At 45.5% G+C, this 15,677-nt stretch overlaps 1 pseudogene; it reads left to right on the forward strand.

Annotated features, from left to right (window-relative positions):
- Positions 1–2,591: 2,591 nt before the first annotated feature.
- On the forward strand, positions 2,592–2,714 carry LOC129645147 (uncharacterized; annotated as a pseudogene).
- Positions 2,715–15,677: the final 12,963 nt, after the last annotated feature.

Genomic DNA, 15,677 nt, shown 5'->3' on the forward strand with positions numbered 1-15,677 from the left:
ATGCAGGTCAGGAAGCAACAGTTAGAACTGGACATGGAACAACAGACTGGTTCCAAATAGGAAAAGGAGTTCGTCAAGGCTGTATATTGCCACCCTGCTTATTTAACTTATATGCAGAGTACATCATGAGAAATGCTGGACTGGAAGAAACACAAGCTGGAATCAAAGTTGCCAGGAGAAATCTCAATAACCTCAGATATGTAGACGACACCACCCTTATGGCAGAAAGTGAAGAGGAACTACAAAGCCTCTTGATGAGAGTAAAAGAGGAGAGTGAAAAAGTTGGCTTATAGCTCAACATTCAGAAAACGAAGATCATGGCATCCGGTCCCATCACTTCATGGGAAATAGATGGGGAAACAGTGTCAGACTTTATTTTTTGGGGCTCCAAAATCACTGCAGATGGTGACTGAAGCCATGAAATTAAAAGATGCTTACTCCTTGGAAGGAAAGTTATGACCAACCTAGATAGCATATTGAAAAGCAGAGACATTACTTTGCCAACAAAGGTCCGTCTAGTCAAGGCTATGGTTTTTCCTGTGGTCATGTATGGATGTGAGAGTTGGACTGTGAAGAAGGCTGAGTGCCGAAGAATTGATGGTTTTGAACTGTGGTGTTGGAGAAGACTCTTGAGAGTCCCCTGGACTGCAAGGAGATCCAACCAGTCCATTCTGAAGGAGATCAGCCCTGGGATTTCTTTGGAAGGAATGATGCTAAAGCTGAAACTCCAGTACTTTGGCCACCTCATGCGAAGAGTTGACTCATTGGAAAAGACTCCAATGCTGGGAGGGATTGGGGGCAGGAGGAGAAGGGGATGACAGAAGATGAGATGGCTGGATGGCATCACTGACTTGATGGACGTGAATCTGAGTGAACTCCGGGAGTTGGTGATGGACAGGGAGGCCTGGCGTGCTGCGATTCATGGGGTCACAAAGACTCAGACACGACTGAGCGACTGAACTGAACTAATGACCCAACAATCCTGCTCCCAGGCATATACTGGACAAAATTCTAATTCAAAAAATACATGCACCCTAATGTTCATTGCAGCACTATTTACAACAGCCAAGACAAGGAAGCAGCCTAAATGTCTATCAATACAGGAATGGTTAAAGAAGAGTGGTATATACATACAATGGAATACTACTCAGTCATAAAGAAGAATAAAATAATGCCATGTGCAGCAACATGGATGAACCTAGAGATTACCATACTAAGTGAAGTCAAAGAAAGAAAACCATTAACTTTCTATGTGAAATCTTAAAAATGATATAAGTGAGCTTATTTACATAACAGAAACAGACTTGCAGACTTCAAAAAGAAACTTAGGCTTACCAACAGAGGAAAGATGGGGCATGGGAAGGATAAATTAGAAGTTTGGGATTAACGCCTACACACTACTGCATTTACAACAGAGCCAACAACGGCCTACTGTACAGCACAGGGAACTCTACTCAATAATCTGTAATAATGTAAATGCCAAAAAACTTTGAAGAAGAACAGACACATATATATGTATTAATATCAATATAAACGAATCACTTTTCTGTTACACCTGAAACTAACTCAACACTGTAAATCAACTAAACTCCAATATAAAATAAAATTTTAAAAAATGAAATACTTCACATAATGTATTTATCTCTTTTTATTGGCAAAACTTGGAACAGCTGCATCCATACGTACAAACTAACATTATACTTGTTTCTCAGAAAGGTGACAAAAATTCCCTGGAATTCATGAGTGTCGTTTACCCAACAAATATGTATTGAGTGCCATGTTAGGAATTGTTCTGCAGAAAAGTAGTGCCTGAAATGGGTACAACCCCACCCTGCTGAAATAGAATTCATGCAGGGGAGAAGAAGAGTTGTTCTATCACTCAGTCGTGCCCAACTCTGCGACCCCATGGACTGCAGCATGCCAGGCCTCCCTGTCCATCATCAACTCCCAGAGTTTACTCAGACTCATGTCCTTCGAGTCAGTAATGCCATCCAACCATTTCATCCTCTGTTGTCCCCTTCTCCTCCTGCCCTCAATCTTTCCCAGCATCAGGGTCTTTTCCAATGAGCTGGCTCTTTGCATCAGGTGGCCAAAGTACTGGAGCTTCAGCTTTAGTATCAGTCCTTCCTATGAATATTCAGGGAGAGTGAACAGGGTAAAAAACAAAAATGTCAAAGGAAAATTACATAATGACAAGGGCTTTAGGGAAAAAAAAAGTCAGGCTCTTAGATGAAAAATGGATTAAATTTTAGACGTGGAAAGAGGTTTCCCAGGAGAGAGAGGATCCTGTCTGGTGTTTGGGGGAGGCCAGCTGGTGCCCTGAGGACCAGCAGGACTGGGGCAAGAGGAGACATCTGAGAGATGGAGGCCTCAGAGTCGGGAGGGGAAATCGGAGGGCCTCAAGCTCTTCCTCTGAGTCACCCTGGGCCACTGGAGGGCTTCAGCTGAGGAGAGAGGGTCTGACAGATGTTTTAACAGAATCCCTCTGGATGCTGTTTTGAGAACAAATACAGTGTTTAAAAGCCTTTAGAAATAAGTATTCAAATGTGCAAGTCACACTGACAAATCATTTTTAAAATGTCAAATTATATTTGCAGCCAAGCCAACTATGCTCCATTCCCCATAGGGGCTTGGTGTGCAGTGATTGCAAATGTCAGGTAGTATATGCAGCCTGTTGCCTGTGTGGGTTGCCCTAAGGGACCTTGGAAACAGCCCTTTCCAGGGGACATTCATGACTGGCCTGCTGCCCTCAATCTAGGCTGCAGATAGGTATCTGCGATGCCTTTGCAAAGGCCCAGGGCACAGTGGCCAGGGTCCACAATGGCCAAGTCATAAAGTCCATCCACACCAAGCTGCAGAACAAGGAGCATCCGACTGAGGCCCTCTGCAAGGCCAAGTTCAAGTTCCCTGGCTGATGGAAGGTCCACATCTCCAAGAAGTGGGGATTTGCTAAGTTTAACGTGGATGAATCTGAAACATGGTGGCAGAAAAGCGGCTCATCCCGGATGGCTGAGGGGCCAAAGTGAAAAGTGAAGTCGCTCAGTTGTGTCTGACTCTTTGTGACCCCATGGACTGTAGCCTGCCAGGCTCCTCCGTCCATGGAGTTTTCCAGGCAAGAGTACAGAAGTGGGTTGCCATTTCCTTCTGCAGGGGATCTTCCCAACCCAGGGATTGAACCCGGATCTACCCACATTATAGGCAGATGCTTTACCATCTGAGCCACCAGGGAAGATACGAGGGGTCAAATACATCCCTAATTATGGCCCCCTGGACCAGTGGTGGGTCTGCACTCATGAGAGCTTGGTGCTTTCCCCTGCTCACTCACGCTTACCACCAAATCCTACTTCCCTGTCAAAATAAAATGTCAAATTATGCCAATTGTACCTCAATAAAACTGAAATGAATGAAGGAAGGAATGAGTGAGTGAATGGATAAGCAAAATGTCAATTTTTTTTTTAAGTAAACCAGATCAGGTGGTTCTTTCAGGGAAATAGTTCACTCTTTTTTCTATACAAACACCAAAGTGAAAATAAAGGTACAAGAGACAAGCAGCTAGATTCCTCAAATATTCTTCTCCCTTGTTATCGAGTGAGTTGAAGCTCAGAGAGGGAAGGGCTTCATTGATCTCCTCTCCTCTCCCCAATGAGGAAGACCCAGCTGTTCCTAGGGTGGCCCTCTGCCGTGACAGCCACCGTGGGAGAAGAACAAAGGAGGCCTGAACGCAGCCCTGTGACGGACCGTCTGGCACAGCCCAGGGCACCTCCTACCCAACTGGCTTTGCATCTTCCTCTGCTGCCCAGGCTGGTCCAGGAAAAGAGCATCACTGGTCAGCCCTCTCTAGGCATTGAAGATGCTATAAGCCTCAATCACAGGCCAGATGTTTCACAGATAGCTGCCAACAGAAACCAAACAATTGGATATAATAAAATATATACGGGTCATAAAGAAAAATGAAATGCTGACACAGGTTACAACCTGGATGATCCTTGAGAAGAGTAGGCTGAGTGAGAGAAGCCAATCACAAAAGACGCTTGCTCCTTGGAAGAAAAGCTATTACAACAAACCCAGACAGTGTATTAAAAAGCAGAGATCATCACTTTGCTGACAAAGGTTCATATAGTCAAAGTTATGGTTTTTCCAGTTGTCGTGGATGGATGTGAGAGTTGGAGCATGAAGAAGCTGAATGGTGAAGAACTGATGCTTTCAAACTGTGGTGTTGGGGAAGCCTCTTGAGAGTCCCTTGGACTGCAAGGAGATCAAACTAGTCAATCCTAAAGGAAATCAACCCTGAATATTCTTTGGAAGGACTGATGCTGAAGCTGAAGCTCCAATACTTTGGCCACCTGATGGGAAGAGCCGACTCATTAGTAAACCCTGATGCTGGGAAAGATTGAGGGCAGGAGGAGAAGGGGACCACAGAGGGTGAGATGGTTGGATGGCATCACAGATTCAATGGACGTGAGTTTTGAGCAAACTCTGGGAGATAGCTAAGGACAGAGAAGCTTTGTGTGCTGCAGTCCATAGGGATCACAAAGAGTGACTGAGTGACTGAACAACAAAACAAAAAATGGTACACTTCTGTACATGGGAAAAGCATAGAATAGGCAGGCAGAAAGCAGATCAGTGATTACACAGGGCTAGCAGGGGAGAGAAGGGCTGATGGGGTGACGGCTAATGGAAACAGAGCTTCTTTCTGAGGTGATTAAAATGTCTTAAACGTGACTGGGGTGACAACTGCACATATTTGTGAATATTTCTAGAACCACTGACCATACACTTTCAGTTCAGTTCAGTTCAGTCACTCAGTCGTGTCCGACTCTTTGCAACCCCATGAATCGCAGCACGCCAGACCTGCCTGTCCATCACCAACTCCGGAGTTCACTGAGACTCATGTCCATCAGGTCAGTGATGCCATCCAACCATCTCATCCTCTGTCGTCCCCTTCTCCTCCTGCCCCCAATCCCTCCCAGCATCAGAGGCTTTTCCAATGAGTCAACTCTTCGCATGAGGTGGCCAAAGTACTGGAGTTTCAGCTTCAGCATCACTCCCTCCAAAGAAATCCCAGGGCTGATCTCCTTCAGAATGGACTGGTTGGATCTCCTTGCAGTCCAAGGGACTCTCAAGAGTCTTCTCCAACACCACAGTTCAAAACCATCAATTCTTTGGCGCTCAGCTTTCTTCACAGTCCAACTCTCACATCCATACATGACCACTGGAAAAACCATAGCCTTGACCAGATGGACTTTTGTTGGCAAAGTAATGTCTCTGCTTTTCAATATGCTATCTAGGTTGGTCATAACTTTTCTTCCAAGGAATAAGCATCTTTTAATTTCATGGCTGCAGTCATCATCTGCAGTGATTTTGGAGCCCCCAAAAATAAAGTCTGACGCTGTTTCTACTGTCTCCCCATGTATTTCCCATAAAGTGATAGGACAGGATGCCATGATCTTCGTTTTCTGAATGTTGAGCTTTAAGCCAACTTTTTCACTCTCCACTTTCACTTTCATCAAGAGGCTTTGTAGTTCCTCTTCACTCTCTACCATAAGGGTGGTGTCATCTGCATATCTGAGGTTAATGAGATTTCTCCCAGCAATCTTGATTCCAGCTTGTGTTTCTTCCAGTCCAGCATTTCTCATGATGTACTCTGCATATAAGTTAAATAAGCAGGGGGACAATATACAGCCTTGACGAACTCCTTTTCCTATTTGGAACCAGTCTGTTGTTCCATGTCCAGTTCTAACTGTTGCTTCCTGACCTGCATACAGATTTCTCAAGAGGTAGGTCAGATGGTCTGGTATTCCCATCTCTTTCAGAATTTTCCACAGTTTATTGTGATCCACACAATCAAAGGCTTTGGCGTAGTCAATAAAGCAGAAATAGATGTTTTTCTGGAACTCTCTTGCTTTTTCCATGATTCAGCGGATGTTGGCAATTTGATCTCTGGTTCCTCTGCCTTTACTAAAACCAGCTTGAACATCTGGAAGTTCATGGTTCACATATTGCTGAAGCCTGGCTTGGAGAATTTTGAGCATTACTTTACTATGTGTTTTAGAAAAGGCAGAGGAACCAGAGATCAAATTGCCAACATCTGCTGGATCATGGAAAAAGCAAGAGAGTTCCAGAAAAACATCTATTTCTGCTTTATTGACTATGCCAAAGCCTTTGACTGTGTGGATCACAATAAACTGTGGAAAATTCTGAAAGAGATGGGAATACCAGACCATCTGATCTGCCTCTTGAGAAATCTGTATGCAGGTCAGGAAGCAACAGTTAGAACTGGACATGGAACAACAGACTGGTTCCAAATAGGAAAAGGAGTTCGTCAAGGCTGTATATTGCCACCCTGTTTATTTAACTTATATGCAGAGTACATCATGAGAAACGCTGGACCGGAAGAAAAACAAGCTGGAATCAAGATTTCTGGGAGAAATATCAATAACCTCAGATATGCAGATGACACCACCCTTATGGCAGAGAGTGAAGAGGAACTACAAAGCCTCTTGATGAAAGTGAAAGTGGAGAGTGAAAAAGCTGGCTTAAAGCTCAACATTCAGAAAACGAAGATCATGGCATCCTGTCCCACCACTTCATGGGAAATAGATGGGGAAACAGTGGAAACAGTGTCAGACTTTATTTTTTGGGGCTCCAAAATCACTGCAGATGGTGACTGCAGCCATGAAATTAAAAGATGCTTATTCCTTGGAAGGAAAGTTATGACCAATCTAGATAGCATATTGAAAAGCAGACACATTACTTTGCCAACAAAGGTTCGTCTAGTCAAGGCTATGGTTTTTCCTGTGGTCATGTATGGATGTGAGAGTTGGACTGTGAAGAAGGCTGAGCGCCAAAGAATTGATGGTTTTGAACTGTGGTGTTGGAGAAGACTCTTGAGAGTTCCCCTGGACTGCAAGGAGATCCAACCAGTCCATTCTGAAGGAGATCAGCCCTGGGATTTCTTTGGAAGGAATGATGCTAAAGCTGAAACTCCAGTACTTTGGCCACCTCATGTGAAGAGTTGACTCATTGGAAAAGCCTCTGATGCTGGGAGGGATTGGGGGCAGGAGGAGAAGGGGACGACAGAGGATGAGATGGCTGGATGGCATCACTGACTCGATGGATGTGAGTCTGGGTGAACTCTGGGAGTTGGTGATGGACAGGGAGGCCTGGCATGCTGCGATTCATGGGGTTGCAAAGAGTTGGACACAACTGAGTGACTGATCTGATCTGATCTAATTTGAGATGAGTGCAGTTGTGTGGTAGTTTGAGCATTATTTGGCATTGACTTTCTTTGGGATTGGAATGAAAACTGACCTTTTCCAATCCAGTGGCCACTGCTGAGTTTTCCAAATTTGCTGGCATATTGAGTGCAGCACTTTCACAGCATCATCTTTCAGGGTTTGAAATAGCTCAACTGGAATTCCATCACCTCCACTAGCTGTGTTCATATTGATGCTTTCTAAGGCACACTTGACTTCACATTCTAGGATTTTACATGGGTTAATTTTGCAGTATGTGGATTATATCACAATACAGGTGTTTAAGTGAGTTTGTGTAGTATGTAGTTTGAAAAGACCAAGTCAGACTGACACAGAGGCTCTTACCTGCTGCCTTGGGAGCAGGGGGCTGATGGCCACCTGTCTGCTGTGTGTTCTGTATGATAGAAGTGCCCTCTGGCTCCCTGCATGTGGGGAAAGTCATGGGAAAAATGTCTCACCAGGGACTGACTACATAATTTGCAGAGCCTTCTGCAAAATGGAGGGAGAAGGGAATGGCAACCCACTCCAGTACTCTTGCCTGGGAAATCCCATGGACGGAGGAGCTTGGTAGGCTGCAGTCCATGGGGTTGCTAAGAGTCAGACACGACTGAGCGACTTCACTTTCACTTTTCACTTTCATGCATTGGAGAAGGAAATGGCAACCCACTCCAGTGTTCTTGCCTGGAGAATCCCAGGGACGGGGGAGCCTGGTGGGCTGCCGTCTATGAGGTAGCAGAGTTGAACATGACTAAAGCAACTTAACAGCAGCAGCAGCTACAAAATGGAAAAGAGCCTCTTATATATTATTAAGAGAATTCCCTGGCAATCCAGTGGTTAGGATTTTGCATTTTCACAGATGAGACCACAGGTTCAATCCCTGGTGAGAGAACTAAGATCCCACAGTTCTCAGCACGTGACCAAAAAAATAAATAAATGAAAATGTAATTTTTTAAAAAATGTAAAAATTTTTAAGTATAAAGAATTTCATGATGGCAACTGGGACCTGGTCCCCTCATTGTCCCTTTTTCCACGTGTAAATGGAAATGATACACCCACAGGTGCCCTAACAGTTCCAAGCCTGATCATAAAAGGCCAAAAAGTGGGCAGTGGCCCAATTCCTGGAAATCTCCACTCCTTCTCCAAAGTGGGAGGTGGGGAAGGGGTGTGTCCCTGCGAGTCATCTCTGCTTTGTTTTAATAAGGGGGCAAATACAGGACTGTTTCTTTGCTCAGAGAGCTGGGGCACCCCCTGTAGAGTTCTGTGAGAACCTTCCAGAAGATGAGTCCTGGGGTTCTTCCCCTTGACAGCTGAGAGTGTTGTGTGGTCTCTCCTCTTCACCCTCAACCAGAAACAAAGAGGCAAGTTCGAGGTGACAAGTCTGGCACTGAGAGGTAAATCCAGCATTAGCTGCAATGAGAAGAGGTGATTTACATAATGACTATAAACCAGAGACACTAGCAACTCCATGGGTCTGAAATAGACATAGACACTGGAATTCATAAAAGTAAAGAAACGAGGGAAAATGTCTTGCAGCAATTGGAAAGCCAAATGTCAAAAGAACGTGAAACAAGAGGGAGGGAGGGGGCACAGCCTTTAAAAGAATGACATCCCAGTAGAGGATATGACATAAACTGGTTAGAATCATCTAGGTCCAAGACAGAGGAAGGCTCAACTTCCAGCAGACCCTGAGCCTTATACACGCTCATTGTAATACACTGCTGCTGTTTAGTTGCCAAGTCGTGTCTGACACTTTGTGACCCCATGGACTGTAGACCACCTGGCTCCTCTGTCCATGGGACTTGCCAAGCAAGAGTACTGGAGTGGGTTGCCATTTCCTTCTCCAGGGGAATCTTCCCAACCCAACTCTTCTGCATTATAGGAGGTTCTTTACCATTTGAGCCACCAGGGAAGATAATACATTACCATAAGCTAAATGACACACCCACAGGTGCCCTAACAGTTCCACGGCTGATCATAAAAGGCCAAAAAGTGGGCCGTGGCCCAATTCCTGGAAATCTCCACTCCTTCTCCGAACTAGTTGGAACAATCCTCCCGCTCATTAGCCTATGAAATTTCCCAGCTCATAGAACTAACCACCCCATATCTCAGAGCCTCTGGCCTTCTGAGATGGCCCACACTCTGTGGAATGTGTTTCTCCGGGGGCTATTTTTGCCTTTTAGATGGACCGAATTCTGTCTATGGAATGTGTATCTCTCTCAATAAATTCACTTCTTACCTATCACTTTGGCTTTCACGGAATTCCTTCTGTGCATAAAGAACCTGAAGAACATAAAGAACATAAAAAGAACCTGAGCCTCATGAAGTCCTGGGACCAGGTGTGTGATCTCAACGAAAGGGGTTCAAATCCTAATCTGGGCTTTGACTGGGTTCGAGTCCCAGCCTGAGGGGAGCAGTTTCAAATGGACATAACATAAATACCCGGTTTTAATGATTATTCACGTGTTGCTTCTGTCACATTCCTGGGCTTTACAATGCTAATCCAGGTTTTATGTTGTCACCAAAAGCGGCAATGTGAATTAGCCTTCCTTAATCACTGGCTGGACTGGCGGGTGCAGCAGTGACTAACTCTTCGTTTGTGTGAAGACTAGCAGCTCGGTGTCCAGTTTGCAAGATAAATAGTCATGCTGGTGCTCAAAGCATCATTCAGTCCAGCATGTACTGTGGGAATCATTTTGTGATTCAGAACACACACGCACACCTCTGAAATCCTATATCTCCTCAGATCTGACTCACATTGCAGACACATTTATTTAGGGATTATCAATTCTTCAGAATACAACGGGTCCCTCTTACTATTTTTGTTGTTCAGACTTGCCTAGAGCCTGTCATCATGCAGCTTAATATCACAGTAGATTTTGAAGGCGGCTCATATACTCTGAGAGCACTGCCTTAAAAGGAAATATGACTGCATCAGGGAGGCATGGGGGGCAGCTGGCCTGGACTGGGGCCCCAGGTCCACCAGGAAATAGTCTTATGACCAACAGCAAGAAATTGATCCTCAGTAGGCTTTAGATTTCTTATAAAAACAGAAGTTGGTCTCACTTATTAACTCTCATTTTTTTTTCCAATTTTAAAATTCAGTGTTTATTCCTTGATATCCTGCTACCAAAGGCCAGAGAATTACAGTGAAACCATGTACGCCTATGGACGGCATTGGCCTTGATCTTATTCCTTGCTGTGAGTCAAGATCCTGCTTAGAGTGTAGAACTGGGTGGTCATTAGACGTGGCTGAAGGGGATGGTGGGATCAACCCTTGCAGGGTCAGGAGAGCTCTGGCTTGTTTGTCACAACCTGTACGTGCCAGGCATTGTTCTAAGAGTTTCAGAAACTTGAACTCACTTAATCGTCCAGCGGCCCTAGGAGAAAAGCATGGCTATTATGCAAATGATGGAAAAGGAAACTGAGGCCCAGACAGTTTATGTAGCTTACCAGAGTCGCAGCTGGATAGCTAATGAAAGGCTGAGCTGGGATTGGACCCCAGGGAGACTGGCCCATCAAAGGATAAGATCACGGGCTTGCTCTATCTAGTTGTCCTGCCTTCATGCCCACAGGGATCAATCACAAAGGACCAGTTTTTGGGCTCCAAAATCACTGCAGATGGTGACTGCAGCCATGAAATTAAATGACGCTTACTCCTTGGAAGGAAAGTTATGACCCACCTAGACAACGTATTAAAGAGCAGAGACATTACTTTGCCAACAAAGGTCCATCTAGTCAAGGCTATGGTTTTTCCAGTAGTCATGTATGGATGTGAGAGTTGGACTATAAAGAAAGCTGAGCACCAAAGAATTGATGCTTTTGAACTGTGGTGTTGGAGGAGACTCTTGAGAGTCCCTTGGACTGCAAGGAGATCCAACCAGTCCATCCTAAAGGAGATCAGTCCTGGGTGTTCATTGGAAGGACTGATGCTGAAGCTGAAACTCCAATACTTTGGCCACCTGATTGGAAGAGCTGACTCATTTGAAAAGACCCTGATGCTGGGAAAGATTGCAGGCAGGAGGAGAAGGGGATGACAGAGGATGAGATGGTTGGATGGCATCACTGACTTGATGGACATGTGTTTGGGTAAACTCTAGGAGTTGGCAATGGACAGGGAGGCCAGGTCTGCTGTGGTCCATGAGGTTGCAAAGAGTCGAACAGGACTGAGCAACTGAGCTGAACTGAATGAGGCTGCCAAAAGCAGATGAAATTAACACAGGACATTAGGGGCAGTTTTTGACCTTCCATAGTTGCATGTTGGTTGTTTTGAGGAATCTTAAAGAGAAGTATAGAACCAAACTACCTGCTCTCGAGTAGTGTGGAACCAGTCTGGGGGGGTCGAGTGGTGCTGCAAGGGTGCTGGATCACCCCCAGTTGGCCTGGATTCTGGGAACCTCTGACAGCAGATGGGCATGAGTAGAGGGCAACTGCATGGTGTATGCATCGTGTGCCTATCTGCTGTGTGAGGTGAAGGGAGATGGGGGTGCTTTAAAATTAAATTTCATTTGTTCCTTTTTAAAGTTGTTTTTCATTTATTTTTGGCTGTGCTGAGTCTTCGGTGCTTTTCACAGGATTTTTCTAGTTGCAGCAAGCAGGGGCTACCCTAGTTTCGGTTCAAGGACTTCTCAGTGCTGTGGCTTCTGTTGCAGAGTGCATGCTCAGTAGTTGAGGCGTGTGGGCTTAGTTGCTCCACAGGATATGGAATCTTCAGAGACCAGGGATGGAACCCATGTCCACTTCATTGGCAGGTGGACTCTTAACCACTGAAACACCAGGAAGTCCTCATCTGTTCCTTGACCCTAACATGTATCAGTAGAATAACTCCTGCCAGACATGACCCAGTGACTGCAAGGTGAATGGTCAGTAAAGGAAACATAGGTGGTAGAATATGAATGAATTTTTTTCAGTTACTCAATCGTGTCTGACTCTTTGCAACCCCTTCGTCTACAGCACACCAGGCCTCCCTGTCCTTCACAATCCCCCAGAGTTTGCTCAAACTCATGCCCATTGAGTCAGTGATGCCATCCAATCATCTAATCCTCTGTCATCCCCTTTTCCTCCTGCCCTCAATCTTTCCCAGCATCAGGGTCTTTTCAAATGAGTTGGCTCTTCATATCAAGTGGCCAAAGTGTTGGAGCTTCAGTTTCAATATCAGTCCTTCCAATGAATATTCAGGGTTGATTTCCTTTAGGATGGACCTGGATCTCCTTGTAGTCCAAGGGATTCTCAAGAGTTTTCTTCAATACCACAGTTTGAAAGCATCAATTCTTTGATGCTCAGCCTTCTTTATGATCCAACTCTCACATCCATACATAACTACTGAAAAAACACAGCTTTAACTAGACAGACCTTTATCCACAAGGTGAATGAATGAATTAAATTATATCTAAGTGCATTTTCTCCTCCACTGCCTATCCCCTTCTAGGATTTCCAAAGTCTCGCATTTGTGTATGGTATTTGCAGAACTGTGGACTTTATTTTTACTTCTCCAAGAGCAGGGACTAAGCCTTTATTCATCTGTCTTCTCGGCAGCTGACACTGTGTTTGCTGAATGAATAAATGATATACCTCAGACCATATGATGTCTGTTGCAGCTGGAAACCGCTTCAAACTGTATACGGCCTATTGATTAAGATTTCAAGGTAAATATAGACATGTTTCTAAGGAACCATTTTTGTTGTGGTAGTTTTTACAGGATGACTAGGTAAGCTAATCATTTTTAATAATTACATCTGGATTCTAAAGAACTCTATGTGCATTTTACTCTCTGGAAATTTAGTACTTATAATGCATTAATTCTGCTATAATTCCTCTTTCTTCCTCTCTTCGATGAGCTTCCTTCTTTCTTAAGGGAAGAGTTAAGGCTACTCCTACACTCAGCTTGACATGGTGTGTCTGGTCATTTCAGCCCATGCATGCCCCAACTTTTAATTTCCTTCTAACATCTTCGACTTTTGATCTTGAAGCCCAAGGGTCATACTTTTATTGGGTTTAATTCACTGGAAAACCCGATGTTCCTTGTGAATCAAGCCATAATAGTCAATGAATAATCACAGGCTGCAGCCATGCCGGGTTTTAGTTCTGCTGAGTAACTAGGAAACCAACAAATAACAGGAAGGTAAAAAATGTTAGGAACCCCGGTACGGCCCCATTTGATTATGGGCCGGTGACCCAGCCAAGCATAGAGGGGGTTAGTTACTGCGTAGGACCCAGGGTAAGGGCGCTGCTTAGCTGAGCCCAGGGCTCCTGGGGAGAGGAGCAGGGAGTGGCAGAAGTCTGGGTGGGAGTCAAGAGTCCAAGTTGTGGGTACCCTGAGCTTCCTCTCTCTTTCAGCTGCTGTACTTTTTCCAGCTCTGCACTTACGCCCCTGGCTAGATTATTTTCTATAAGTTTTCATGCATTTATATCCGAGAGGGTAGGAATGATTTTTTTCATATATTGATGTATATATTTTAAAGGATTTTTCATAAAATGCTCACAGAGGGGAGCTTGGAAAAAGACATGTAATAGCTATATCATTTTGAACCTCTCTCTACCAGGTGATGGACAAATTTGCAAATTTGGCTCTGTGTTGAGCTCCCATCACAGCCTAGGCTGGCATAATCACCCTTGGTTCTATACAGCTGAGAATCCCCCCAAGGTTTAGCCAGTTAGAGCACAGGGAAAGCTGGTTGTCATGAGCGGACTGTCTTCAAAATCCTGTGACCCTTCTTTTGATGTCTTTCTGCTCTGATGTGCTGGAAACGCCCCTCCTCTCTGAGCTCTTCAAGGAAGAAAGATGTCTTCCCAAAGATCACTGGGTCTCAGGGGCCCAGGGGGCCCCTGGTCACCTAGCACTGATACCCATGTATACAGGACAAGGCAGCCCCACTCCGGGCAACTGAACTTGACCTAATGGCTATCTTTTCCAAGTTTCTCAGATGCTTTCAGTAGCCTAGAGGGAAAGTCCCTCTGTTAGCTGAAACTGCAGCCTGAATGAGTATTTTCTGGTACAGTTAAAGAAAAAAAAAGATAGCATACTCTTCATGTCTCCATGGTAACTTACTATGGATCTGTATCCCACTTATGAAATTCCTTCCTGATCTATCTATCTGCGATTTCTGATCCAGGCCTGAATGTACACAGAGAAGCCATTAGAATCCGTTCAATCTGCTGGAACGATCAACCGTTTCTGCTCCTGGTGGTTTGAGCTGTATAGACCCGGCCTCTGACCTATGCTATGGTGAGTCCTGGAGAGCCTCAGGTACCTGAAAACATTAAGGTGCAATACTATCTCAATTATCTGAACAACTCCTGGGTTCAGGGTTGCCATGGAAACCGGGAACCTTGGCAACAGAGAAGTGAGGCCCATTTCCCTCTCCTTTCACAGCACTGTGGTCTCTGAGATGCACCAACTTCCAGTCCCTGGCCTTGCCTAAGCTGAGCTATTTTATTCTACACCCACCTTTGGGAAACTAAATCTTCCACCAAAATATTGAGAAGCTGATCTGAATCTGAATAGGAAATGTGCACATTTCTAGCCAGAGATTCAAGTATTTCCTGCTAAAAATGGAAACAGGAGGTACCGGTCACAGTTTTGACCATAGTTGGAAGTCAGATAAACTGGAGTTTCAACCCTGAATTTCCCATCTGTATGTTTTCTGACTGGGCAAGTTATTTGCCCTAAGGGTCGATTCTCTCATATATAAAGCGAGGACAATGAAGCCTTGGAGAATTATCACGGAGGATTAGCCCAGGCGCTAGAGGTAAAGAACCCGCTTGCCCACGCAAGAGATGTAAGAGATGCCGGTTCAATCCCTGGGTTCAAAGATCCCCTGGAGGAGGAAATGACTACGCACTCCAGTGTTCTTGCCTGGAGTATTCCATGGACAGAGGAGCCTGTCGGGCTACAGTCCAGGGGGTCGCCAAGAGTCTGCACGACTGAAGCCACTTAGCACAACCCAGGGAAGCTCAGCCAAGGCTGGTTATCACCAAGGCACCGCTCAACTCTAGGGGCGCCACTCACGTGGAGGCTGCAGGATTGGGGCGAGGGGAGCGGCTTTCCGGAGCAGGGGACTTCGTGACAGACCGAGGGTACCTTTGTCATTTCTGCGTGTTTTCACGACAGAACGCTCGGAATAAAAACGATCGGAAATCTTAAGTCCATAAGCATGTCCAAGAATGGGGCCACAATGAGTCCCCCGGTGGACCAAGCCCCGCGGCCACTCGGTGGCACCGGCGGTAGCTAGCTACTCCGGTTCTGCCAGGGCACCTTTGGGGGTTAAAGCAGAGGACCCGGGAAAGAAAGAAATAAAAGAAAGATTCTTCCTGAGCTCCCGGGGCGCCGGACGTCGGAGGCCCAGGTCCGCAGCGGCCCTGCGCGAGCGGCCGCCGAGCTACAGCAGGCGCCGGGCGAGGTCCGACCGGGCAGGTCCGGCTCCG

Source organism: Bubalus kerabau, chromosome 2, assembly GCF_029407905.1.
Source record: "Bubalus kerabau isolate K-KA32 ecotype Philippines breed swamp buffalo chromosome 2, PCC_UOA_SB_1v2, whole genome shotgun sequence".
Lineage (NCBI taxonomy): Eukaryota > Metazoa > Chordata > Mammalia > Artiodactyla > Bovidae > Bubalus > Bubalus kerabau.